The sequence below is a fragment of the Somniosus microcephalus genome, unplaced genomic scaffold (genome assembly GCF_052327205.1).
Source record: "Somniosus microcephalus isolate GS21.2 unplaced genomic scaffold, FLI_Smic_1.0 scaffold110, whole genome shotgun sequence".
NCBI lineage: Eukaryota > Metazoa > Chordata > Chondrichthyes > Squaliformes > Somniosidae > Somniosus > Somniosus microcephalus.
Genome location: NW_028225297.1, coordinates 341,057 through 367,231, shown reverse-complemented (window position 1 = coordinate 367,231; position 26,175 = coordinate 341,057). Strand labels below are relative to the sequence as shown.

The window sequence follows — 26,175 nt, the reverse complement described above, 5'->3', positions numbered from 1 at the left end:
GGAGAGAGGGATAGACCGCATAATTACAGGCCAGTCAGCCTAACCTCGGTGGTGGGAAAATTATTGGAAAAAGTTCTGAGGGACAGGAGAAATCTTCATTTAGAAAGACACGGATTAATCAGGGACAGTCAGCATGGATTTCTTAACGGAAGGTCGTGTCTGACTAACGCAATTCAATTTTTCGAGGAGGTAACAAGGAGGGTCGATGAGGGTAGTGCCTTTGATGTAGTCTATATGGATTTTAGCAAGGCTTTTGATAAGGTCCCGCATGCCAGATTGGTCACGAAAGTAAAAGCCCATGGGATCCAAGGCAAAGTGGCAAGTTGGATCCAAAATTGGCTCAGAGGCAGGAAACAAAGGGTAATGGTCGAAGGGTGTTTTTGTGACCGGAAGGCTGTTTCCAGTGGGGTTCCGCAGGGCTCACAGAATCACAGAAACCCCACAGTGCAGATAGAGGCCATTTCGGCCCATCGAGCCTGCACCGACTCAGTACTGGGCCCTTTGCTTTTTCTGGTATATATCAATGATTTGGATTTGAATGTAGGAAGTATGATTAAGAAGTTTGCAGATGATACAAAAATTGGCCGTGTGGTTAATAATGAAACAGAATGCTGTAGACTGCAGGAAGATATCAATGGACTCGTCTAGTGGGCAGAACAGTGGCAAATGGAATTCAGTTGGAATACACAATAAATGGTAGGACACTGAGAAATGCAGAGGATCAGCGGGACCTTGGAGTGCATGTCCACAGATCCCTGAAGGTAGCAGGACAGGTAGATAAAGTGGTTAAGCAGGCATACGGGATACTTGCCTTTATTAGCCGAGGCGTAGAATATAAGAGCGGGGAGGTTATGCTTCAACTGTATAAAACACTAGTTAGGCCGCAGCTAGAGTGCCGCGTGCAGTTCTGGTCACCACATTACAAGAAGGATGCGATTGCACTAGAGAAGGTGCAGAGGAGATTTCCGAGGATGTTGCCTGGGCTGGGGAATTTTAGTTATGAGGAAAGATTGGATAGGCTGGGGTTGTTTTCTTTGGAACACAGGAGGCTGAGGCGAGACCTAATTGAGGTGTGTAAAATTATGAGGGGCCGAGATAGAGTGGATAGGAAGGACCTATTTCCCTTAGCAGAAGGGTCAATAATAGATTTCAAGTAATTGGTAGGAGGTTTACAGGGAATTTGAGGAGACATTTTTTCACCCAGTGAATGGTGGGGGTCTGGAATGCACTGCCTGAAAGGGTGGTAGAGGCAGAAACCCTCATCACGTTTAAAAAGTACTTGGATATGCACTTGAACTGCCGTAACCTACAAGGCTACGGACCAAGTGCTGTAAAGTGGGATTTGGGTGGATTGCTCTTTGTCGGCTGGCACGGACAAGATGGGCCGAATGGCCTCCTTCTGTGCTGTAAATTTCTATGATTCTGCCTGATCATGTGACATCTGCCCACACGACTTCTACAAATGTTATTACATTGTAGCCAGGATTGTTTAGTTTCCAATTCCGCCCATTTTGAAGCCAGGTCTCCGTTATGGCTACTATTGCATAACCCCATGTGGCAACTTGCGCCTGCAACTCGTCAATCTTATTTGTAACACTCCTCGCATTAACACACATGCATTTCAACAGCATGCTAGTTGGCTTTGCTTTTTTCCTGAATTTAACTGCTGCTCTTTCTACATTCTTCTTTGTTCTGTTGCTGTTTGTCCCTCCGAGTTTTCTATGCACCTTGTCTCTCCTCTCTGCTGCTGTGTCCTGGTGGCCCTCCGCCAGTGTGTGTATTTTGGCTATCTTATTTTCTTCTTCTGCTTATTTCGGCCCTGTGTCTGGAGCCCCTTGCATTTGTGTAGCAGCAGGAGAATGTGCAGCGAAGAAATGGTCAAAGGAAAGCGAGAGAGAGAGACAGAGAGAGAGAGAGAGAGAGCAGCAAAAAGGATGTTGATTGATTAAGAGCAGTGTGTGCGCGTGTGTGTGCAAAACGTTGAGCAGCCTGTGGCGGCAGCAAAAGCCTACTGCACCCGGTATTCCCAGGCGGTCTCCCATCCAAGTACTAACCAGGCCTGACTCTGCTTAGCTTCCGAGATCAGACGAGATCGGGCACATTCAGACTAGTATGGCCGTAGGCATATGCTAGCTGGCTTTCTCTTTACTTAAAGCTGTCGCCCATTTTTTTCTCTTCTACGCATTCATACAAGTATTCAACACTCAATTTACATTTACAAATTTTACTCCTCCCGCAACCCCCACCCCCCCTCCACCTCTTCTTGCTGCTCTGCCTCCCACACAAACAAACTACAAGCCCAACCCTTCATTGCCTTCTATTCAAATATTACATCAAATAAACATGCTCAAACACCAAGTCTTAAGGGCTGTAGCATCTTTCAAACTGGACAAATACCCAGGCCCGCATCAAATCTATCCCACACTCTTAAGAGAAGTAAGACACCAAATAGCACAGGCTCTCACCATCATTTTACAATCCTCTCTGGCTACAGGTGTGGTGCCCGACCACTGGAGGACTGCTAACGTGCTACCGTTCTTTCAAAAGGGAGAGAGGGATAGACCGCATAATTACAGGCCAGTCAGCCTAACCTCGGTGGTGGGAAAATTATTGGAAAAAGTTCTGAGGGACAGGAGAAATCTTCATTTAGAAAGACACGGATTAATCAGGGACAGTCAGCATGGATTTCTTAACGGAAGGTCGTGTCTGACTAACGCAATTCAATTTTTCGAGGAGGTAACAAGGAGGGTCGATGAGGGTAGTGCCTTTGATGTAGTCTATATGGATTTTAGCAAGGCTTTTGATAAGGTCCCGCATGCCAGATTGGTCACGAAAGTAAAAGCCCATGGGATCCAAGGCAAAGTGGCAAGTTGGATCCAAAATTGGCTCAGAGGCAGGAAACAAAGGGTAATGGTCGAAGGGTGTTTTTGTGACCGGAAGGCTGTTTCCAGTGGGGTTCCGCAGGGCTCACAGAATCACAGAAACCCCACAGTGCAGATAGAGGCCATTTCGGCCCATCGAGCCTGCACCGACTCAGTACTGGGCCCTTTGCTTTTTCTGGTATATATCAATGATTTGGATTTGAATGTAGGAAGTATGATTAAGAAGTTTGCAGATGATACAAAAATTGGCCGTGTGGTTAATAATGAAACAGAATGCTGTAGACTGCAGGAAGATATCAATGGACTCGTCTAGTGGGCAAAACAGTGGCAAATGGAATTCAGTTGGAATACACAATAAATGGTAGGACACTGAGAAATGCAGAGGATCAGCGGGACCTTGGAGTGCATGTCCACAGATCCCTGAAGGTAGCAGGACAGGTAGATAAAGTGGTTAAGCAGGCATACGGGATACTTGCCTTTATTAGCCGAGGCGTAGAATATAAGAGCGGGGAGGTTATGCTTCAACTGTATAAAACACTAGTTAGGCCGCAGCTAGAGTGCCGCGTGCAGTTCTGGTCACCACATTACAAGAAGGATGCGATTGCACTAGAGAAGGTGCAGAGGAGATTTCCGAGGATGTTGCCTGGGCTGGGGAATTTTAGTTATGAGGAAAGATTGGATAGGCTGGGGTTGTTTTCTTTGGAACACAGGAGGCTGAGGTGAGACCTAATTGAGGTGTGTAAAATTATGAGGGGCCGAGATAGAGTGGATAGGAAGGACCTATTTCCCTTAGCAGAAGGGTCAATAATAGATTTCAAGTAATTGGTAGGAGGTTTACAGGGAATTTGAGGAGACATTTTTTCACCCAGTGAATGGTGGGGGTCTGGAATGCACTGCCTGAAAGGGTGGTAGAGGCAGAAACCCTCATCACGTTTAAAAAGTACTTGGATATGCACTTGAACTGCCGTAACCTACAAGGCTACGGACCAAGTGCTGTAAAGTGGGATTTGGGTGGATTGCTCTTTGTCGGCTGGCACGGACAAGATGGGCCGAATGGCCTCCTTCTGTGCTGTAAATTTCTATGATTCTGCCTGATCATGTGACATCTGCCCACACGACTTCTACAAATGTTATTACATTGTAGCCAGGATTGTTTAGTTTCCAATTCCGCCCATTTTGAAGCCAGGTCTCCGTTATGGCTACTATTGCATAACCCCATGTGGCAACTTGCGTCTGCAACTCGTCAATCTTATTTGTAACGCTCCTCGCATTAACACACATGCACTTCAACAGCATGCTAGTTGGCTTTGCTTTTTTCCTGAATTTAACTGCTGCTCTTTCGACATTCTTCTTTGTTCTGTTGCTGTTTGTCCCTCCGAGTTTTCTATGCACCTTGTCTCTCCTCTCTGCTGCTGTGTCCTGGTGGCCCTCCGCCAGTGTGTGTATTTTGGCTATCTTATTTTCTTCTTCTGCTTATTTCGGCCCTGTGTCTGGAGCCCCTTGCATTTGTGTAGCAGCAGGAGAATGTGCAGCGAAGAAATGGTCAAAGGAAAGCGAGAGAGAGAGAGAGAGAGAGAGAGCAGCAAAAAGGATGTTGATTGATTAAGAGCAGTGTGTGCGCGTGTGTGTGCAAAACGTTGAGCAGCCTGTGGCGGCAGCAAAAGCCTACTGCACCTGGTATTCCCAAGCGGTCTCCCATCCAAGTACTAACCAGGCCTGACTCTGCTTAGCTTCCGAGATCAGACGAGATCAGGCGCATTCAGACTAGTATGGCCGTAGGCATATGCTGGCTGGCTTTCTCTTTACTTAAAGCTGTCGCCCATTTTTTTCTCTTCTACGCATTCATACAAGTATTCAACACTCAATTTACATTTACAAATTTTACTCCTCCCGCAACCCCCCACCCCCCCTCCACCTCTTCTTGCTGCTCTGCCTCCCACACAAACAAACTACAAGCCCAACCCTTCATTGCCTTCTATTCAAATATTACATCAAATAAACATGCTCAAACACCAAGTCTTAAGGGCTGTAGCATCTTTCAAACTGGACAAATACCCAGGCCCGCATCAAATCTATCCCACACTCTTAAGAGAAGTAAGACACCAAATAGCACAGGCTCTCACCATCATTTTACAATCCTCTCTGGCTACAGGTGTGGTGCCCGACCACTGGAGGACTGCTAACGTGCTACCGTTCTTTCAAAAGGGAGAGAGGGATAGACCGCATAATTACAGGCCAGTCAGCCTAACCTCGGTGGTGGGAAAATTATTGGAAAAAGTTCTGAGGGACAGGAGAAATCTTCATTTAGAAAGACACGGATTAATCAGGGACAGTCAGCATGGATTTCTTAACGGAAGGTCGTGTCTGACTAACGCAATTCAATTTTTCGAGGAGGTAACAAGGAGGGTCGATGAGGGTAGTGCCTTTGATGTAGTCTATATGGATTTTAGCAAGGCTTTTGATAAGGTCCCGCATGCCAGATTGGTCACGAAAGTAAAAGCCCATGGGATCCAAGGCAAAGTGGCAAGTTGGATCCAAAATTGGCTCAGAGGCAGGAAACAAAGGGTAATGGTCGAAGGGTGTTTTTGTGACCGGAAGGCTGTTTCCAGTGGGGTTCCGCAGGGCTCACAGAATCACAGAAACCCCACAGTGCAGATAGAGGCCATTTCGGCCCATCGAGCCTGCACCGACTCAGTACTGGGCCCTTTGCTTTTTCTGGTATATATCAATGATTTGGATTTGAATGTAGGAAGTATGATTAAGAAGTTTGCAGATGATACAAAAATTGGCCGTGTGGTTAATAATGAAACAGAATGCTGTAGACTGCAGGAAGATATCAATGGACTCGTCTAGTGGGCAGAACAGTGGCAAATGGAATTCAGTTGGAATACACAATAAATGGTAGGACACTGAGAAATGCAGAGGATCAGCGGGACCTTGGAGTGCATGTCCACAGATCCCTGAAGGTAGCAGGACAGGTAGATAAAGTGGTTAAGCAGGCATACGGGATACTTGCCTTTATTAGCCGAGGCGTAGAATATAAGAGCGGGGAGGTTATGCTTCAACTGTATAAAACACTAGTTAGGCCGCAGCTAGAGTGCCGCGTGCAGTTCTGGTCACCACATTACAAGAAGGATGCGATTGCACTAGAGAAGGTGCAGAGGAGATTTCCGAGGATGTTGCCTGGGCTGGGGAATTTTAGTTATGAGGAAAGATTGGATAGGCTGGGGTTGTTTTCTTTGGAACACAGGAGGCTGAGGTGAGACCTAATTGAGGTGTGTAAAATTATGAGGGGCCGAGATAGAGTGGATAGGAAGGACCTATTTCCCTTAGCAGAAGGGTCAATAATAGATTTCAAGTAATTGGTAGGAGGTTTACAGGGAATTTGAGGAGACATTTTTTCACCCAGTGAATGGTGGGGGTCTGGAATGCACTGCCTGAAAGGGTGGTAGAGGCAGAAACCCTCATCACGTTTAAAAAGTACTTGGATATGCACTTGAACTGCCGTAACCTACAAGGCTACGGACCAAGTGCTGTAAAGTGGGATTTGGGTGGATTGCTCTTTGTCGGCTGGCACGGACAAGATGGGCCGAATGGCCTCCTTCTGTGCTGTAAATTTCTATGATTCTGCCTGATCATGTGACATCTGCCCACACGACTTCTACAAATGTTATTACATTGTAGCCAGGATTGTTTAGTTTCCAATTCCGCCCATTTTGAAGCCAGGTCTCCGTTATGGCTACTATTGCATAACCCCATGTGGCAACTTGCGCCTGCAACTCGTCAATCTTATTTGTAACGCTCCTCGCATTAACACACATGCATTTCAACAGCATGCTAGTTGGCTTTGCTTTTTTCCTGAATTTAACTGCTGCTCTTTCTACATTCTTCTTTGTTCTGTTGCTGTTTGTCCCTCCGAGTTTTCTATGCACCTTGTCTCTCCTCTCTGCTGCTGTGTCCTGGTGGCCCTCCGCCAGTGTGTGTATTTTGGCTATCTTATTTTCTTCTTCTGCTTATTTCGGCCCTGTGTCTGGAGCCCCTTGCATTTGTGTAGCAGCAGGAGAATGTGCAGCGAAGAAATGGTCAAAGGAAAGCGAGAGAGAGAGAGAGAGAGAGAGAGAGAGAGCAGCAAAAAGGATGTTGATTGATTAAGAGCAGTGTGTGCGCGTGTGTGTGCAAAACGTTGAGCAGCCTGTGGCGGCAGCAAAAGCCTACTGCACCTGGTATTCCCAGGCGGTCTCCCATCCAAGTACTAACCAGGCCTGACTCTGCTTAGTTTCTGAGATCAGACGAGATCGGGCGCATTCAGACTAGTATGGCCGTAGGCATATGCTGGCTGGCTTTCTCTTTACTTAAAGCTGTCGCCCATTTTTTTCTCTTCTACGCATTCATACAAGTATTCAACACTCAATTTACATTTACAAATTTTACTCCTCCCGCAACCCCCCACCCCCCCTCCACCTCTTCTTGCTGCTCTGCCTCCCACACAAACAAACTACAAGCCCAACCCTTCATTGCCTTCTATTCAAATATTACATCAAATAAACATGCTCAAACACCAAGTCTTAAGGGCTGTAGCATCTTTCAAACTGGACAAATACCCAGGCCCGCATCAAATCTATCCCACACTCTTAAGAGAAGTAAGACACCAAATAGCACAGGCTCTCACCATCATTTTACAATCCTCTCTGGCTACAGGTGTGGTGCCCGACCACTGGAGGACTGCTAACGTGCTACCGTTCTTTCAAAAGGGAGAGAGGGATAGACCGCATAATTACAGGCCAGTCAGCCTAACCTCGGTGGTGGGTAAATTATTGGAAAAAGTTCTGAGGGACAGGAGAAATCTTCATTTAGAAAGACACGGATTAATCAGGGACAGTCAGCATGGATTTCTTAACGGAAGGTCGTGTCTGACTAACGCAATTCAATTTTTCGAGGAGGTAACAAGGAGGGTCGATGAGGGTAGTGCCTTTGATGTAGTCTATATGGATTTTAGCAAGGCTTTTGATAAGGTCCCGCATGCCAGATTGGTCACGAAAGTAAAAGCCCATGGGATCCAAGGCAAAGTGGCAAGTTGGATCCAAAATTGGCTCAGAGGCAGGAAACAAAGGGTAATGGTCGAAGGGTGTTTTTGTGACCGGAAGGCTGTTTCCAGTGGGGTTCCGCAGGGCTCACAGAATCACAGAAACCCCACAGTGCAGATAGAGGCCATTTCGGCCCATCGAGCCTGCACCGACTCAGTACTGGGCCCTTTGCTTTTTCTGGTATATATCAATGATTTGGATTTGAATGTAGGAAGTATGATTAAGAAGTTTGCAGATGATACAAAAATTGGCCGTGTGGTTAATAATGAAACAGAATGCTGTAGACTGCAGGAAGATATCAATGGACTCGTCTAGTGGGCAGAACAGTGGCAAATGGAATTCAGTTGGAATACACAATAAATGGTAGGACACTGAGAAATGCAGAGGATCAGCGGGACCTTGGAGTGCATGTCCACAGATCCCTGAAGGTAGCAGGACAGGTAGATAAAGTGGTTAAGCAGGCATACGGGATACTTGCCTTTATTAGCCGAGGCGTAGAATATAAGAGCGGGGAGGTTATGCTTCAACTGTATAAAACACTAGTTAGGCCGCAGCTAGAGTGCCGCGTGCAGTTCTGGTCACCACATTACAAGAAGGATGCGATTGCACTAGAGAAGGTGCAGAGGAGATTTCCGAGGATGTTGCCTGGGCTGGGGAATTTTAGTTATGAGGAAAGATTGGATAGGCTGGGGTTGTTTTCTTTGGAACACAGGAGGCTGAGGCGAGACCTAATTGAGGTGTGTAAAATTATGAGGGGCCGAGATAGAGTGGATAGGAAGGACCTATTTCCCTTAGCAGAAGGGTCAATAATAGATTTCAAGTAATTGGTAGGAGGTTTACAGGGAATTTGAGGAGACATTTTTTCACCCAGTGAATGGTGGGGGTCTGGAATGCACTGCCTGAAAGGGTGGTAGAGGCAGAAACCCTCATCACGTTTAAAAAGTACTTGGATATGCACTTGAACTGCCGTAACCTACAAGGCTACGGACCAAGTGCTGTAAAGATTTGGGTGGATTGCTCTTTGTCGGCTGGCACGGACAAGATGGGCCGAATGGCCTCCTTCTGTGCTGTAAATTTCTATGATTCTGCCTGATCATGTGACATCTGCCCACACGACTTCTACAAATGTTATTACATTGTAGCCAGGATTGTTTAGTTTCCAATTCCGCCCATTTTGAAGCCAGGTCTCCGTTATGGCTACTATTGCATAACCCCATGTGGCAACTTGCGCCTGCAACTCGTCAATCTTATTTGTAACACTCCTCGCATTAACACACATGCATTTCAACAGCATGCTAGTTGGCTTTGCTTTTTTCCTGAATTTAACTGCTGCTCTTTCTACATTCTTCTTTGTTCTGTTGCTGTTTGTCCCTCCGAGTTTTCTATGCACCTTGTCTCTCCTCTCTGCTGCTGTGTCCTGGTGGCCCTCCGCCAGTGTGTGTATTTTGGCTATCTTATTTTCTTCTTCTGCTTATTTTGGCCCTGTGTCTGGAGCCCCTTGCATTTGTGTAGCAGCAGGAGAATGTGCAGCGAAGAAATGGTCAAAGGAAAGCGAGAGAGAGAGAGAGAGAGCAGCAAAAAGGATGTTGATTGATTAAGAGCAGTGTGTGCGCGTGTGTGTGCAAAACGTTGAGCAGCCTGTGGCGGCAGCAAAAGCCTACTGCACCTGGTATTCCCAGGCAGTCTCCCATCCAAGTACTAACCAGGCCTGACTCTGCTTAGCTTCCGAGATCAGACGAGATCGGGCGCATTCAGACTAGTATGGCCGTAGGCATATGCTAGCTGGCTTTCTCTTTACTTAAAGCTGTCGCCCATTTTTTTCTCTTCTACGCATTCATACAAGTATTCAACACTCAATTTACATTTACAAATTTTACTCCTCCCGCAACCCCCCACCCCCCCTCCACCTCTTCTTGCTGCTCTGCCTCCCACACAAACAAACTACAAGCCCAACCCTTCATTGCCTTCTATTCAAATATTACATCAAATAAACATGCTCAAACACCAAGTCTTAAGGGCTGTAGCATCTTTCAAACTGGACAAATACCCAGGCCCGCATCAAATCTATCCCACACTCTTAAGAGAAGTAAGACACCAAATAGCACAGGCTCTCACCATCATTTTACAATCCTCTCTGGCTACAGGTGTGGTGCCCGACCACTGGAGGACTGCTAACGTGCTACCACTCTTTCAAAAGGGAGAGAGGGATAGACCGCATAATTACAGGCCAGTCAGCCTAACCTCGGTGGTGGGAAAATTATTGGAAAAAGTTCTGAGGGACAGGAGAAATCTTCATTTAGAAAGACACGGATTAATCAGGGACAGTCAGCATGGATTTCTTAACGGAAGGTCGTGTCTGACTAACGCAATTCAATTTTTCGAGGAGGTAACAAGGAGGGTCGATGAGGGTAGTGCCTTTGATGTAGTCTATATGGATTTTAGCAAGGCTTTTGATAAGGTCCCGCATGCCAGATTGGTCACGAAAGTAAAAGCCCATGGGATCCAAGGCAAAGTGGCAAGTTGGATCCAAAATTGGCTCAGAGGCAGGAAACAAAGGGTAATGGTCGGAAGGGTGTTTTTGTGACCGGAAGGCTGTTTCCAGTGGGGTTCCGCAGGGCTCACAGAATCACAGAAACCCCACAGTGCAGATAGAGGCCATTTCGGCCCATCGAGCCTGCACCGACTCAGTACTGGGCCCTTTGCTTTTTCTGGTATATATCAATGATTTGGATTTGAATGTAGGAAGTATGATTAAGAAGTTTGCAGATGATACAAAAATTGGCCGTGTGGTTAATAATGAAACAGAATGCTGTAGACTGCAGGAAGATATCAATGGACTCGTCTAGTGGGCAGAACAGTGGCAAATGGAATTCAGTTGGAATACACAATAAATGGTAGGACACTGAGAAATGCAGAGGATCAGCGGGACCTTGGAGTGCATGTCCACAGATCCCTGAAGGTAGCAGGACAGGTAGATAAAGTGGTTAAGCAGGCATACGGGATACTTGCCTTTATTAGCCGAGGCGTAGAATATAAGAGCGGGGAGGTTATGCTTCAACTGTATAAAACACTAGTTAGGCCGCAGCTAGAGTGCCGCGTGCAGTTCTGGTCACCACATTACAAGAAGGATGCGATTGCACTAGAGAAGGTGCAGAGGAGATTTCCGAGGATGTTGCCTGGGCTGGGGAATTTTAGTTATGAGGAAAGATTGGATAGGCTGGGGTTGTTTTCTTTGGAACACAGGAGGCTGAGGCGAGACCTAATTGAGGTGTGTAAAATTATGAGGGGCCGAGATAGAGTGGATAGGAAGGACCTATTTCCCTTAGCAGAAGGGTCAATAATAGATTTCAAGTAATTGGTAGGAGGTTTACAGGGAATTTGAGGAGACATTTTTTCACCCAGTGAATGGTGGGGGTCTGGAATGCACTGCCTGAAAGGGTGGTAGAGGCAGAAACCCTCATCACGTTTAAAAAGTACTTGGATATGCACTTGAACTGCCGTAACCTACAAGGCTACGGACCAAGTGCTGTAAAGTGGGATTTGGGTGGATTGCTCTTTGTCGGCTGGCACGGACAAGATGGGCCGAATGGCCTCCTTCTGTGCTGTAAATTTCTACGATTCTGCCTGATCATGTGACATCTGCCCACACGACTTCTACAAATGTTATTACATTGTAGCCAGGATTGTTTAGTTTCCAATTCCGCCCATTTTGAAGCCAGGTCTCCGTTATAGCTACTATTGCATAACCCCATGTGGCAACTTGCGCCTGCAACTCGTCAATCTTATTTGTAACGCTCCTCGCATTAACACACATGCATTTCAACAGCATGCTAGTTGGCTTTGCTTTTTTCCTGAATTTAACTGCTGCTCTTTCGACATTCTTCTTTGTTCTGTTGCTGTTTGTCCCTCCGAGTTTTCTATGCACCTTGTCTCTCCTCTCTGCTGCTGTGTCCTGGTGGCCCTCCGCCAGTGTGTGTATTTTGGCTATCTTATTTTCTTCTTCTGCTTATTTCGGCCCTGTGTCTGGAGCCCCTTGCATTTGTGTAGCAGCAGGAGAATGTGCAGCGAAGAAATGGTCAAAGGAAAGCGAGAGAGAGAGAGAGAGAGAGCAGCAAAAAGGATGTTGATTGATTAAGAGCAGTGTGTGCGCGTGTGTGTGCAAAACGTTGAGCAGCCTGTGGCGGCAGCAAAAGCCTACTGCACCCGGTATTCCCAGGCAGTCTCCCATCCAAGTACTAACCAGGCCTGACTCTGCTTAGCTTCCGAGATCAGACGAGATCGGGCGCATTCAGACTAGTATGGCTGTAGGCATATGCTAGCTGGCTTTCTCTTTACTTAAAGCTGTCGCCCATTTTTTTCTCTTCTACGCATTCATACAAGTATTCAACACTCAATTTACATTTACAAATTTTACTCCTCCCGCAACCCCCCACCCCCCCTCCACCTCTTCTTGCTGCTCTGCCTCCCACACAAACAAACTACAAGCCCAACCCTTCATTGCCTTCTATTCAAATATTACATCAAATAAACATGCTCAAACACCAAGTCTTAAGGGCTGTAGCATCTTTCAAACTGGACAAATACCCAGGCCCGCATCAAATCTATCCCACACTCTTAAGAGATGTAAGACACCAAATAGCACAGGCTCTCACCATCATTTTACAATCCTCTCTGGCTACAGGTGTGGTGCCCGACCACTGGAGGACTGCTAACGTGCTACCGTTCTTTCAAAAGGGAGAGAGGGATAGACCGCATAATTACAGGCCAGTCAGCCTAACCTCGGTGGTGGGAAAATTATTGGAAAAAGTTCTGAGGGACAGGAGAAATCTTCATTTAGAAAGACACGGATTAATCAGGGACAGTCAGCATGGATTTCTTAAGGGAAGGTCGTGTCTGACTAACGCAATTCAATTTTTCGAGGAGGTAACAAGGAGGGTCGATGAGGGTAGTGCCTTTGATGTAGTCTATATGGATTTTAGCAAGGCTTTTGATAAGGTCCCGCATGCCAGATTGGTCACGAAAGTAAAAGCCCATGGGATCCAAGGCAAAGTGGCAAGTTGGATCCAAAATTGGCTCAGAGGCAGGAAACAAAGGGTAATGGTCGAAGGGTGTTTTTGTGACCGGAAGGCTGTTTCCAGTGGGGTTCCGCAGGGCTCACAGAATCACAGAAACCCCACAGTGCAGATAGAGGCCATTTCGGCCCATCGAGCCTGCACCGACTCAGTACTGGGCCCTTTGCTTTTTCTGGTATATATCAATGATTTGGATTTGAATGTAGGAAGTATGATTAAGAAGTTTGCAGATGATACAAAAATTGGCCGTGTGGTTAATAATGAAACAGAATGCTGTAGACTGCAGGAAGATATCAATGGACTCGTCTAGTGGGCAGAACAGTGGCAAATGGAATTCAGTTGGAATACACAATAAATGGTAGGAAACTGAGAAATGCAGAGGATCAGCGGGACCTTGGAGTGCATGTCCACAGATCCCTGAAGGTAGCAGGACAGGTAGATAAAGTGGTTAAGCAGGCATACGGGATACTTGCCTTTATTAGCCGAGGCGTAGAATATAAGAGCGGGGAGGTTATGCTTCAACTGTATAAAACACTAGTTAGGCCGCAGCTAGAGTGCCGCGTGCAGTTCTGGTCACCACATTACAAGAAGGATGCGATTGCACTAGAGAAGGTGCAGAGGAGATTTCCGAGGATGTTGCCTGGGCTGGGGAATTTTAGTTATGAGGAAAGATTGGATAGGCTGGGGTTGTTTTCTTTGGAACACAGGAGGCTGAGGCGAGACCTAATTGAGGTGTGTAAAATTATGAGGGGCCGAGATAGAGTGGATAGGAAGGACCTATTTCCCTTAGCAGAAGGGTCAATAATAGATTTCAAGTAATTGGTAGGAGGTTTACAGGGAATTTGAGGAGACATTTTTTCACCCAGTGAATGGTGGGGGTCTGGAATGCACTGCCTGAAAGGGTGGTAGAGGCAGAAACCCTCATCACGTTTAAAAAGTACTTGGATATGCACTTGAACTGCCGTAACCAACAAGGCTACGGACCAAGTGCTGTAAAGTGGGATTTGGGTGGATTGCTCTTTGTCGGCTGGCACGGACAAGATGGGCCGAATGGCCTCCTTCTGTGCTGTAAATTTCTATGATTCTGCCTGATCATGTGACATCTGCCCACACGACTTCTACAAATGTTATTACATTGTAGCCAGGATTGTTTAGTTTCCAATTCCGCCCATTTTGAAGCCAGGTCTCCGTTATGGCTACTATTGCATAACCCCATGTGGCAACTTGCGCCTGCAACTCGTCAATCTTATTTGTAACACTCCTCGCATTAACACACATGCATTTCAACAGCATGCTAGTTGGCTTTGCTTTTTTCCTGAATTTAACTGCTGCTCTTTCTACATTCTTCTTTGTTCTGTTGCTGTTTGTCCCTCCGAGTTTTCTATGCACCTTGTCTCTCCTCTCTGCTGCTGTGTCCTGGTGGCCCTCCGCCAGTGTGTGTATTTTGGCTATCTTATTTTCTTCTTCTGCTTATTTCGGCCCTGTGTCTGGAGCCCCTTGCATTTGTGTAGCAGCAGGAGAATGTGCAGCGAAGAAATGGTCAAAGGAAAGCGAGAGAGAGAGAGAGAGCAGCAAAAAGGATGTTGATTGATTAAGAGCAGTGTGTGCGCGTGTGTGTGCAAAACGTTGAGCAGCCTGTGGCGGCAGCAAAAGCCTACTGCACCTGGTATTCCCAGGCAGTCTCCCATCCAAGTACTAACCAGGCCTGACTCTGCTTAGCTTCCGAGATCAGACGAGATCAGGCGCATTCAGACTAGTATGGCCGTAGGCATATGCTGGCTGGCTTTCTCTTTACTTAAAGCTGTCGCCCATTTTTTTCTCTTCTACGCATTCATACAAGTATTCAACACTCAATTTACATTTACAAATTTTACTCCTCCCGCAACCCCCCACCCCCCCTCCACCTCTTCTTGCTGCTCTGCCTCCCACACAAACAAACTACAAGCCCAACCCTTCATTGCCTTCTATTCAAATATTACATCAAATAAACATGCTCAAACACCAAGTCTTAAGGGCTGTAGCATCTTTCAAACTGGACAAATACCCAGGCCCGCATCAAATCTATCCCACACTCTTAAGGGAAGTAAGACACCAAATAGCACAGGCTCTCACCATCATTTTACAATCCTCTCTGGCTACAGGTGTGGTGCCCGACCACTGGAGGACTGCTAACGTGCTACCGTTCTTTCAAAAGGGAGAGAGGGATAGACCGCATAATTACAGGACAGTCAGCCTAACCTCGGTGGTGGGAAAATTATTGGAAAAAGTTCTGAGGGACAGGAGAAATCTTCATTTAGAAAGACACGGATTAATCAGGGACAGTCAGCATGGATTTCTTAACGGAAGGTCGTGTCTGACTAACGCAATTCAATTTTTCGAGGAGGTAACAAGGAGGGTCGATGAGGGTAGTGCCTTTGATGTAGTCTATATGGATTTTAGCAAGGCTTTTGATAAGGTCCCGCATGCCAGATTGGTCACGAAAGTAAAAGCCCATGGGATCCAAGGCAAAGTGGCAAGTTGGATCCAAAATTGGCTCAGAGGCAGGAAACAAAGGGTAATGGTCGAAGGGTGTTTTTGTGACCGGAAGGCTGTTTCCAGTGGGGTTCCGCAGGGCTCACAGAATCACAGAAACCCCACAGTGCAGATAGAGGCCATTTCGGCCCATCGAGCCTGCACCGACTCAGTACTGGGCCCTTTGCTTTTTCTGGTATATATCAATGATTTGGATTTGAATGTAGGAAGTATGATTAAGAAGTTTGCAGATGATACAAAAATTGGCCGTGTGGTTAATAATGAAACAGAATGCTGTAGACTGCAGGAAGATATCAATGGACTCGTCTAGTGGGCAGAACAGTGGCAAATGGAATTCAGTTGGAATACACAATAAATGGTAGGACACTGAGAAATGCAGAGGATCAGCGGGACCTTGGAGTGCATGTCCACAGATCCCTGAAGGTAGCAGGACAGGTAGATAAAGTGGTTAAGCAGGCATACGGGATACTTGCCTTTATTAGCCGAGGCGTAGAATATAAGAGCGGGGAGGTTATGCTTCAACTGTATAAAACACTAGTTAGGCCGCAGCTAGAGTGCCGCGTGCAGTTCTGGTCACCACATTACAAGAAGGATGCGATTGCACTAGAGAAGGTGCAGAGGAGATTTCCGAGGATGTTGCCTGGGCTGGGGAATTTTAGTTATGAGGAAAGATTGGATAGGCTGGGGTTGTTTTCTTTGGAACACAGGAGGCTGAGGCGAGACCTAATTGAGGTGTGTAAAATTATGAGGGGCCGAGATAGAGTGGATAGGAAGGACCTATTTCCCTTAGCAGAAGGGTCAATAATAGATTTCAAGTAATTGGTAGGAGGTTTACAGGGAATTTGAGGAGACATTTTTTCACCCAGTGAATGGTGGGGGTCTGGAATGCACTGCCTGAAAGGGTGGTAGAGGCAGAAACCCTCATCACGTTTAAAAAGTACTTGGATATGCACTTGAACTGCCGTAACCTACAAGGCTACGGACCAAGTGCTGTAAAGTGGGATTTGGGTGGATTGCTCTTTGTCGGCTGGCACGGACAAGATGGGCCGAATGGCCTCCTTCTGTGCTGTAAATTTCTATGATTCTGCCTGATCATGTGACATCTGCCCACACGACTTCTACAAATGTTATTACATTGTAGCCAGGATTGTTTAGTTTCCAATTCCGCCCATTTTGAAGCCAGGTCTCCGTTATGGCTACTATTGCATAACCCCATGTGGCAACTTGCGCCTGCAACTCGTCAATCTTATTTGTAACGCTCCTCGCATTAACACACATGCATTTCAACAGCATGCTAGTTGGCTTTGCTTTTTTCCTGAATTTAACTGCTGCTCTTTCGACATTCTTCTTTGTTCTGTTGCTGTTTGTCCCTCCGAGTTTTCTATGCACCTTGTCTCTCCTCTCTGCTGCTGTGTCCTGGTGGCCCTCCGCCAGTGTGTGTATTTTGGCTATCTTATTTTCTTCTTCTGCTTATTTCGGCCCTGTGTCTGGAGCCCCTTGCATTTGTGTAGCAGCAGGAGAATGTGCAGCGAAGAAATGGTCAAAGGAAAGCGAGAGAGAGAGAGAGAGAGAGAGAGAGAGCAGCAAAAAGGATGTTGATTGATTAAGAGCAGTGTGTGCGCGTGTGTGTGCAAAACGTTGAGCAGCCTGTGGCGGCAGCAAAAGCCTACTGCACCCGGTATTCCCAGGCAGTCTCCCATCCAAGTACTAACCAGGCCTGACTCTGCTTAGCTTCCGAGATCAGACGAGATCGGGCGTATTCAGACTAGTACGGCCGTAGGCATATGCTAGCTGGCTTTCTCTTTACTTAAAGCTGTCGCCCATTTTTTTCTCTTCTACGCATTCATACAAGTATTCAACACTCAATTTACATTTACAAATTTTACTCCTCCCGCAACCCCCCACCCCCCCTCCACCTCTTCTTGCTGCTCTGCCTCCCACACAAACAAACTACAAGCCCAACCCTTCATTGCCTTCTATTCAAATATTACATCAAATAAACATGCTCAAACACCAAGTCTTAAGGGCTGTAGCATCTTTCAAACTGGACAAATACCCAGGCCCGCATCAAATCTATCCCACACTCTTAAGAGAAGTAAGACACCAAATAGCACAGGCTCTCACCATCATTTTACAATCCTCTCTGGCTACAGGTGTGGTGCCCGACCACTGGAGGACTGCTAACGTGCTACCGTTCTTTCAAAAGGGAGAGAGGGATAGACCGCATAATTACAGGACAGTCAGCCTAACCTCGGTGGTGGGAAAATTATTGGAAAAAGTTCTGAGGGACAGGAGAAATCTTCATTTAGAAAGACACGGATTAATCAGGGACAGTCAGCATGGATTTCTTAACGGAAGGTCGTGTCTGACTAACGCAATTCAATTTTTCGAGGAGGTAACAAGGAGGGTCGATGAGGGTAGTGCCTTTGATGTAGTCTATATGGATTTTAGCAAGGCTTTTGATAAGGTCCCGCATGCCAGATTGGTCACGAAAGTAAAAGCCCATGGGATCCAAGGCAAAGTGGCAAGTTGGATCCAAAATTGGCTCAGAGGCAGGAAACAAAGGGTAATGGTCGAAGGGTGTTTTTGTGACCGGAAGGCTGTTTCCAGTGGGGTTCCGCAGGGCTCACAGAATCACAGAAACCCCACAGTGCAGATAGAGGCCATTTCGGCCCATCGAGCCTGCACCGACTCAGTACTGGGCCCTTTGCTTTTTCTGGTATATATCAATGATTTGGATTTGAATGTAGGAAGTATGATTAAGAAGTTTGCAGATGATACAAAAATTGGCCGTGTGGTTAATAATGAAACAGAATGCTGTAGACTGCAGGAAGATATCAATGGACTCGTCTAGTGGGCAGAACAGTGGCAAATGGAATTCAGTTGGAATACACAATAAATGGTAGGACACTGAGAAATGCAGAGGATCAGCGGGACCTTGGAGTGCATGTCCACAGATCCCTGAAGGTAGCAGGACAGGTAGATAAAGTGGTTAAGCAGGCATACGGGATACTTGCCTTTATTAGCCGAGGCGTAGAATATAAGAGCGGGGAGGTTATGCTTCAACTGTATAAAACACTAGTTAGGCCGCAGCTAGAGTGCCGCGTGCAGTTCTGGTCACCACATTACAAGAAGGATGCGATTGCACTAGAGAAGGTGCAGAGGAGATTTCCGAGGATGTTGCCTGGGCTGGGGAATTTTAGTTATGAGGAAAGATTGGATAGGCTGGGGTTGTTTTCTTTGGAACACAGGAGGCTGAGGCGAGACCTAATTGAGGTGTGTAAAATTATGAGGGGCCGAGATAGAGTGGATAGGAAGGACCTATTTCCCTTAGCAGAAGGGTCAATAATAGATTTCAAGTAATTGGTAGGAGGTTTACAGGGAATTTGAGGAGACATTTTTTCACCCAGTGAATGGTGGGGGTCTGGAATGCACTGCCTGAAAGGGTGGTAGAGGCAGAAACCCTCATCACGTTTAAAAAGTACTTGGATATGCACTTGAACTGCCGTAACCTACAAGGCTACGGACCAAGTGCTGTAAAGTGGGATTTGGGTGGATTGCTCTTTGTCGGCTGGCACGGACAAGATGGGCCGAATGGCCTCCTTCTGTGCTGTAAATTTCTATGATTCTGCCTGATCATGTGACATCTGCCCACACGACTTCTACAAATGTTATTACATTGTAGCCAGGATTGTTTAGTTTCCAATTCCGCCCATTTTGAAGCCAGGTCTCCGTTATGGCTACTATTGCATAACCCCATGTGGCAACTTGCGCCTGCAACTCGTCAATCTTATTTGTAACACTCCTCGCATTAACACACATGCATTTCAACAGCATGCTAGTTGGCTTTGCTTTTTTCCTGAATTTAACTGCTGCTCTTTCTACATTCTTCTTTGTTCTGTTGCTGTTTGTCCCTCCGAGTTTTCTATGCACCTTGTCTCTCCTCTCTGCTGCTGTGTCCTGGTGGCCCTCCGCCAGTGTGTGTATTTTGGCTATCTTATTTTCTTCTTCTGCTTATTTCGGCCCTGTGTCTGGAGCCCCTTGCATTTGTGTAGCAGCAGGAGAATGTGCAGCGAAGAAATGGTCAAAGGAAAGCGAGAGAGAGAGAGAGAGAGAGAGAGCAGCAAAAAGGATGTTGATTGATTAAGAGCAGTGTGTGCGCGTGTGTGTGCAAAACGTTGAGCAGCCTGTGGCGGCAGCAAAAGCCTACTGCACCCGGTATTCCCAGGCAGTCTCCCATCTAAGTACTAACCAGGCCTGACTCTGCTTAGCTTCCGAGATCAGACGAGATCGGGCGCATTCAGACTAGTATGGCCGTAGGCATATGCTAGCTGGCTTTCTCTTTACTTAAAGCTGTCGCCCATTTTTTTCTCTTCTACGCATTCATACAAGTATTCAACACTCAATTTACATTTACAAATTTTACTCCTCCCGCAACCCCCCACCCCCCCTCCACCTCTTCTTGCTGCTCTGCCTCCCACACAAACAAACTACAAGCCCAACCCTTCATTGCCTTCTATTCAAATATTACATCAAATAAACATGCTCAAACACCAAGTCTTAAGGGCTGTAGCATCTTTCAAACTGGACAAATACCCAGGCCCGCATCAAATCTATCCCACACTCTTAAGAGAAGTAAGACACCAAATAGCACAGGCTCTCACCATCATTTTACAATCCTCTCTGGCTACAGGTGTGGTGCCCGACCACTGGAGGACTGCTAACGTGCTACCGTTCTTTCAAAAGGGAGAGAGGGATAGACCGCATAATTACAGGCCAGTCAGCCTAACCTCGGTGGTGGGAAAATTATTGGAAAAAGTTCTGAGGGACAGGAGAAATCTTCATTTAGAAAGACACGGATTAATCAGGGACAGTCAGCATGGATTTCTTAACGGAAGGTCGTGTCTGACTAACGCAATTCAATTTTTCGAGGAGGTAACAAGGAGGGTCGATGAGGGTAGTGCCTTTGATGTAGTCTATATGGATTTTAGCAAGGCTTTTGATAAGGTCCCGCATGCCAGATTGGTCACGAAAGTAAAAGCCCATGGGATCCAAGGCAAAGTGGCAAGTTGGATCCAAAATTGGCTCAGAGGCAGGAAACAAAGGGTAATGGTCGAAGGGTGTTTTTGTGACCGGAAGGCTGTTTCCAGTGGGGTTCCGCAGGGCTCACAGAATCACAGAAACCCCACAGTGCAGATAGAGGCCATTTCGGCCCATCGAGCCTGCACCGACTCAGTACTGGGCCCTTTGCTTTTTCTGGTATATATCAATGATTTGGATTTGAATGTAGGAAGTATGATTAAGAAGTTTGCAGATGATACAAAAATTGGCCGTGTGGTTAATAATGAAACAGAATGCTGTAGACTGCAGGAAGATATCAATGGACTCGTCTAGTGGGCAGAACAGTGGCAAATGGAATTCAGTTGGAATACACAATAAATGGTAGGACACTGAGAAATGCAGAGGATCAGCGGGACCTTGGAGTGCATGTCCACAGATCCCTGAAGGTAGCAGGACAGGTAGATAAAGTGGTTAAGCAGGCATACGGGATACTTGCCTTTATTAGCCGAGGCGTAGAATATAAGAGCGGGGAGGTTATGCTTCAACTGTATAAAACACTAGTTAGGCCGCAGCTAGAGTGCCGCGTGCAGTTCTGGTCACCACATTACAAGAAGGATGCGATTGCACTAGAGAAGGTGCAGAGGAGATTTCCGAGGATGTTGCCTGGGCTGGGGAATTTTAGTTATGAGGAAAGATTGGATAGGCTGGGGTTGTTTTCTTTGGAACACAGGAGGCTGAGGCGAGACCTAATTGAGGTGTGTAAAATTATGAGGGGCCGAGATAGAGTGGATAGGAAGGACCTATTTCCCTTAGCAGAAGGGTCAATAATAGATTTCAAGTAATTGGTAGGAGGTTTACAGGGAATTTGAGGAGACATTTTTTCACCCAGTGAATGGTGGGGGTCTGGAATGCACTGCCTGAAAGGGTGGTAGAGGCAGAAACCCTCATCACGTTTAAAAAGTACTTGGATATGCACTTGAACTGCCGTAACCTACAAGGCTACGGACCAAGTGCTGTAAAGATTTGGGTGGATTGCTCTTTGTCGGCTGGCACGGACAAGATGGGCCGAATGGCCTCCTTCTGTGCTGTAAATTTCTATGATTCTGCCTGATCATGTGACATCTGCCCACACGACTTCTACAAATGTTATTACATTGTAGCCAGGATTGTTTAGTTTCCAATTCCGCCCATTTTGAAGCCAGGTCTCCGTTATGGCTACTATTGCATAACCCCATGTGGCAACTTGCGCCTGCAACTCGTCAATCTTATTTGTAACACTCCTCGCATTAACACACATGCATTTCAACAGCATGCTAGTTGGCTTTGCTTTTTTCCTGAATTTAACTGCTGCTCTTTCTACATTCTTCTTTGTTCTGTTGCTGTTTGTCCCTCCGAGTTTTCTATGCACCTTGTCTCTCCTCTCTGCTGCTGTGTCCTGGTGGCCCTCCGCCAGTGTGTGTATTTTGGCTATCTTATTTTCTTCTTCTGCTTATTTTGGCCCTGTGTCTGGAGCCCCTTGCATTTGTGTAGCAGCAGGAGAATGTGCAGCGAAGAAATGGTCAAAGGAAAGCGAGAGAGAGAGAGAGAGCAGCAAAAAGGATGTTGATTGATTAAGAGCAGTGTGTGCGCGTGTGTGTGCAAAACGTTGAGCAGCCTGTGGCGGCAGCAAAAGCCTACTGCACCTGGTATTCCCAGGCAGTCTCCCATCCAAGTACTAACCAGGCCTGACTCTGCTTAGCTTCCGAGATCAGACGAGATCGGGCGCATTCAGACTAGTATGGCCGTAGGCATATGCTAGCTGGCTTTCTCTTTACTTAAAGCTGTCGCCCATTTTTTTCTCTTCTACGCATTCATACAAGTATTCAACACTCAATTTACATTTACAAATTTTACTCCTCCCGCAACCCCCCACCCCCCCTCCACCTCTTCTTGCTGCTCTGCCTCCCACACAAACAAACTACAAGCCCAACCCTTCATTGCCTTCTATTCAAATATTACATCAAATAAACATGCTCAAACACCAAGTCTTAAGGGCTGTAGCATCTTTCAAACTGGACAAATACCCAGGCCCGCATCAAATCTATCCCACACTCTTAAGAGAAGTAAGACACCAAATAGCACAGGCTCTCACCATCATTTTACAATCCTCTCTGGCTACAGGTGTGGTGCCCGACCACTGGAGGACTGCTAACGTGCTACCGCTCTTTCAAAAGGGAGAGAGGGATAGACCGCATAATTACAGGCCAGTCAGCCTAACCTCGGTGGTGGGAAAATTATTGGAAAAAGTTCTGAGGGACAGGAGAAATCTTCATTTAGAAAGACACGGATTAATCAGGGACAGTCAGCATGGATTTCTTAACGGAAGGTCGTGTCTGACTAACGCAATTCAATTTTTCGAGGAGGTAACAAGGAGGGTCGATGAGGGTAGTGCCTTTGATGTAGTCTATATGGATTTTAGCAAGGCTTTTGATAAGGTCCCGCATGCCAGATTGGTCACGAAAGTAAAAGCCCATGGGATCCAAGGCAAAGTGGCAAGTTGGATCCAAAATTGGCTCAGAGGCAGGAAACAAAGGGTAATGGTCGGAAGGGTGTTTTTGTGACCGGAAGGCTGTTTCCAGTGGGGTTCCGCAGGGCTCACAGAATCACAGAAACCCCACAGTGCAGATAGAGGCCATTTCGGCCCATCGAGCCTGCACCGACTCAGTACTGGGCCCTTTGCTTTTTCTGGTATATATCAATGATTTGGATTTGAATGTAGGAAGTATGATTAAGAAGTTTGCAGATGATACAAAAATTGGCCGTGTGGTTAATAATGAAACAGAATGCTGTAGACTGCAGGAAGATATCAATGGACTCGTCTAGTGGGCAGAACAGTGGCAAATGGAATTCAGTTGGAATACACAATAAATGGTAGGACACTGAGAAATGCAGAGGATCAGCGGGACCTTGGAGTGCATGTCCACAGATCCCTGAAGGTAGCAGGACAGGTAGATAAAGTGGTTAAGCAGGCATACGGGATACTTGCCTTTATTAGCCGAGGCGTAGAATATAAGAGCGGGGAGGTTATGCTTCAACTGTATAAAACACTAGTTAGGCCGCAGCTAGAGTGCCGCGTGCAGTTCTGGTCACCACATTACAAGAAGGATGCGATTGCACTAGAGAAGGTGCAGAGGAGATTTCCGAGGATGTTGCCTGGGCTGGGGAATTTTAGTTATGAGGAAAGATTGGATAGGCTGGGGTTGTTTTCTTTGGAACACAGGAGGCTGAGGCGAGACCTAATTGAGGTGTGTAAAATTATGAGGGGCCGAGATAGAGTGGATAGGAAGGACCTATTTCCCTTAGCAGAAGGGTCAATAATAGATTTCAAGTAATTGGTAGGAGGTTTACAGGGAATTTGAGGAGACATTTTTTCACCCAGTGAATGGTGGGGGTCTGGAATGCACTGCCTGAAAGGGTGGTAGAGGCAGAAACCCTCATCACGTTTAAAAAGTACTTGGATATGCACTTGAACTGCCGTAACCTACAAGGCTACGGACCAAGTGCTGTAAAGTGGGATTTGGGTGGATTGCTCTTTGTCGGCTGGCACGGACAAGATGGGCCGAATGGCCTCCTTCTGTGCTGTAAATTTCTATGATTCTGCCTGATCATGTGACATCTGCCCACACGACTTCTACAAATGTTATTACATTGTAGCCAGGATTGTTTAGTTTCCAATTCCGCCCATTTTGAAGCCAGGTCTCCGTTATGGCTACTATTGCATAACCCCATGTGGCAACTTGCGCCTGCAACTCGTCAATCTTATTTGTAACGCTCCTCGTTTTAACACACATGCATTTCAACAGCATGCTAGTTGGCTTTGCTTTTTTCCTGAATTTAACTGCTGCTCTTTCTACATTCCTCTTTGTTCTGTTGCTGTTTGTCCCTCCGAGTTTTCTATGCACCTTGTCTCTCCTCTCTGCTGCTGTGTCCTGGTGGCCCTCCGCCAGTGTGTGTATTTTGGCTATCTTATTTTCTTCTTCTGCTTATTTCGGCCCTGTGTCTGGAGCCCCTTGCATTTGTGTAGCAGCAGGAGAATGTGCAGCGAAGAAATGGTCAAAGGAAAGCGAGAGAGAGAGAGAGAGAGAGAGAGAGAGCAGCAAAAAGGATGTTGATTGATTAAGAGCAGTGTGTGCACGTGTGTGTGCAAAACGTTGAGCAGCCTGTGGCGGCAGCAAAAGCCTACTGCACCTGGTATTCCCAAGCAGTCTCCCATCCAAGTACTAACCAGGCCTGACTCTGCTTAGCTTCCGAGATCAGACGAGATCGGGCGCATTCAGACTAGTATGGCCGTAGGCATATGCTAGCTGGCTTTCTCTTTACTTAAAGCTGTCGCCCATTTTTTTCTCTTCTACGCATTCATACAAGTATTCAACACTCAATTTACATTTACAAATTTTACTCCTCCCGCAACCCCCCACCCCCCCTCCACCTCTTCTTGCTGCTCTGCCTCCCACACAAACAAACTACAAGCCCAACCCTTCATTGCCTTCTATTCAAATATTACATCAAATAAACATGCTCAAACACCAAGTCTTAAGGGCTGTAGCATCTTTCAAACTGGACAAATACCCAGGCCCGCATCAAATCTATCCCACACTCTTAAGAGAAGTAAGACACCAAATAGCACAGGCTCTCACCATCATTTTACAATCCTCTCTGGCTACAGGTGTGGTGCCCGACCACTGGAGGACTGCTAACGTGCTACCGCTCTTTCAAAAGGGAGAGAGGGATAGACCGCATAATTACAGGCCAGTCAGCCTAACCTCGGTGGTGGGAAAATTATTGGAAAAAGTTCTGAGGGACAGGAGAAATCTTCATTTAGAAAGACACGGATTAATCAGGGACAGTCAGCATGGATTTCTTAACGGAAGGTCGTGTCTGACTAACGCAATTCAATTTTTCGAGGAGGTAACAAGGAGGGTCGATGAGGGTAGTGCCTTTGATGTAGTCTATATGGATTTTAGCAAGGCTTTTGATAAGGTCCCGCATGCCAGATTGGTCACGAAAGTAAAAGCCCATGGGATCCAAGGCAAAGTGGCAAGTTGGATCCAAAATTGGCTCAGAGGCAGGAAACAAAGGGTAATGGTCGGAAGGGTGTTTTTGTGACCGGAAGGCTGTTTCCAGTGGGGTTCCGCAGGGCTCACAGAATCACAGAAACCCCACAGTGCAGATAGAGGCCATTTCGGCCCATCGAGCCTGCACCGACTCAGTACTGGGCCCTTTGCTTTTTCTGGTATATATCAATGATTTGGATTTGAATGTAGGAAGTATGATTAAGAAGTTTGCAGATGATACAAAAATTGGCCGTGTGGTTAATAATGAAACAGAATGCTGTAGACTGCAGGAAGATATCAATGGACTCGTCTAGTGGGCAGAACAGTGGCAAATGGAATTCAGTTGGAATACACAATAAATGGTAGGACACTGAGAAATGCAGAGGATCAGCGGGACCTTGGAGTGCATGTCCACAGATCCCTGAAGGTAGCAGGACAGGTAGATAAAGTG

At 46.5% G+C, this 26,175-nt stretch overlaps 8 non-coding genes and 2 pseudogenes across 8 annotated transcripts; all 10 read right to left on the bottom strand.

The window, feature by feature from the left end:
• Window positions 1-2,005: 2,005 nt before the first annotated feature.
• On the bottom strand, window positions 2,006-2,124 carry LOC147082898 (5S ribosomal RNA). The gene has a single exon (XR_015076101.1). It is a non-coding gene; the product is annotated as a 5S ribosomal RNA (ribosomal RNA).
• A 2,420-nt stretch (window positions 2,125-4,544) lies between these two features.
• LOC147082897 (5S ribosomal RNA) lies at window positions 4,545-4,663 on the bottom strand. The gene has a single exon (XR_015076081.1). It is a non-coding gene; the product is annotated as a 5S ribosomal RNA (ribosomal RNA).
• Window positions 4,664-7,090: 2,427 nt separating this feature from the next.
• On the bottom strand, window positions 7,091-7,209 carry LOC147082896 (5S ribosomal RNA; annotated as a pseudogene).
• Window positions 7,210-9,620: 2,411 nt separating this feature from the next.
• Window positions 9,621-9,739, bottom strand: LOC147082895 (5S ribosomal RNA). The gene has a single exon (XR_015076044.1). It is a non-coding gene; the product is annotated as a 5S ribosomal RNA (ribosomal RNA).
• Window positions 9,740-12,157: 2,418 nt separating this feature from the next.
• LOC147082894 (5S ribosomal RNA) lies at window positions 12,158-12,276 on the bottom strand. Its single transcript, XR_015076152.1, has one exon. It is a non-coding gene; the product is annotated as a 5S ribosomal RNA (ribosomal RNA).
• Window positions 12,277-14,689: 2,413 nt separating this feature from the next.
• LOC147082893 (5S ribosomal RNA) lies at window positions 14,690-14,808 on the bottom strand. The gene has a single exon (XR_015076199.1). It is a non-coding gene; the product is annotated as a 5S ribosomal RNA (ribosomal RNA).
• Window positions 14,809-17,233: 2,425 nt separating this feature from the next.
• LOC147082892 (5S ribosomal RNA) lies at window positions 17,234-17,352 on the bottom strand (annotated as a pseudogene).
• A 2,421-nt stretch (window positions 17,353-19,773) lies between these two features.
• Window positions 19,774-19,892, bottom strand: LOC147082891 (5S ribosomal RNA). The gene has a single exon (XR_015076164.1). It is a non-coding gene; the product is annotated as a 5S ribosomal RNA (ribosomal RNA).
• A 2,409-nt stretch (window positions 19,893-22,301) lies between these two features.
• LOC147082890 (5S ribosomal RNA) lies at window positions 22,302-22,420 on the bottom strand. Its single transcript, XR_015076042.1, has one exon. It is a non-coding gene; the product is annotated as a 5S ribosomal RNA (ribosomal RNA).
• Window positions 22,421-24,846: 2,426 nt separating this feature from the next.
• On the bottom strand, window positions 24,847-24,965 carry LOC147082889 (5S ribosomal RNA). The gene has a single exon (XR_015076095.1). It is a non-coding gene; the product is annotated as a 5S ribosomal RNA (ribosomal RNA).
• Window positions 24,966-26,175: the final 1,210 nt, after the last annotated feature.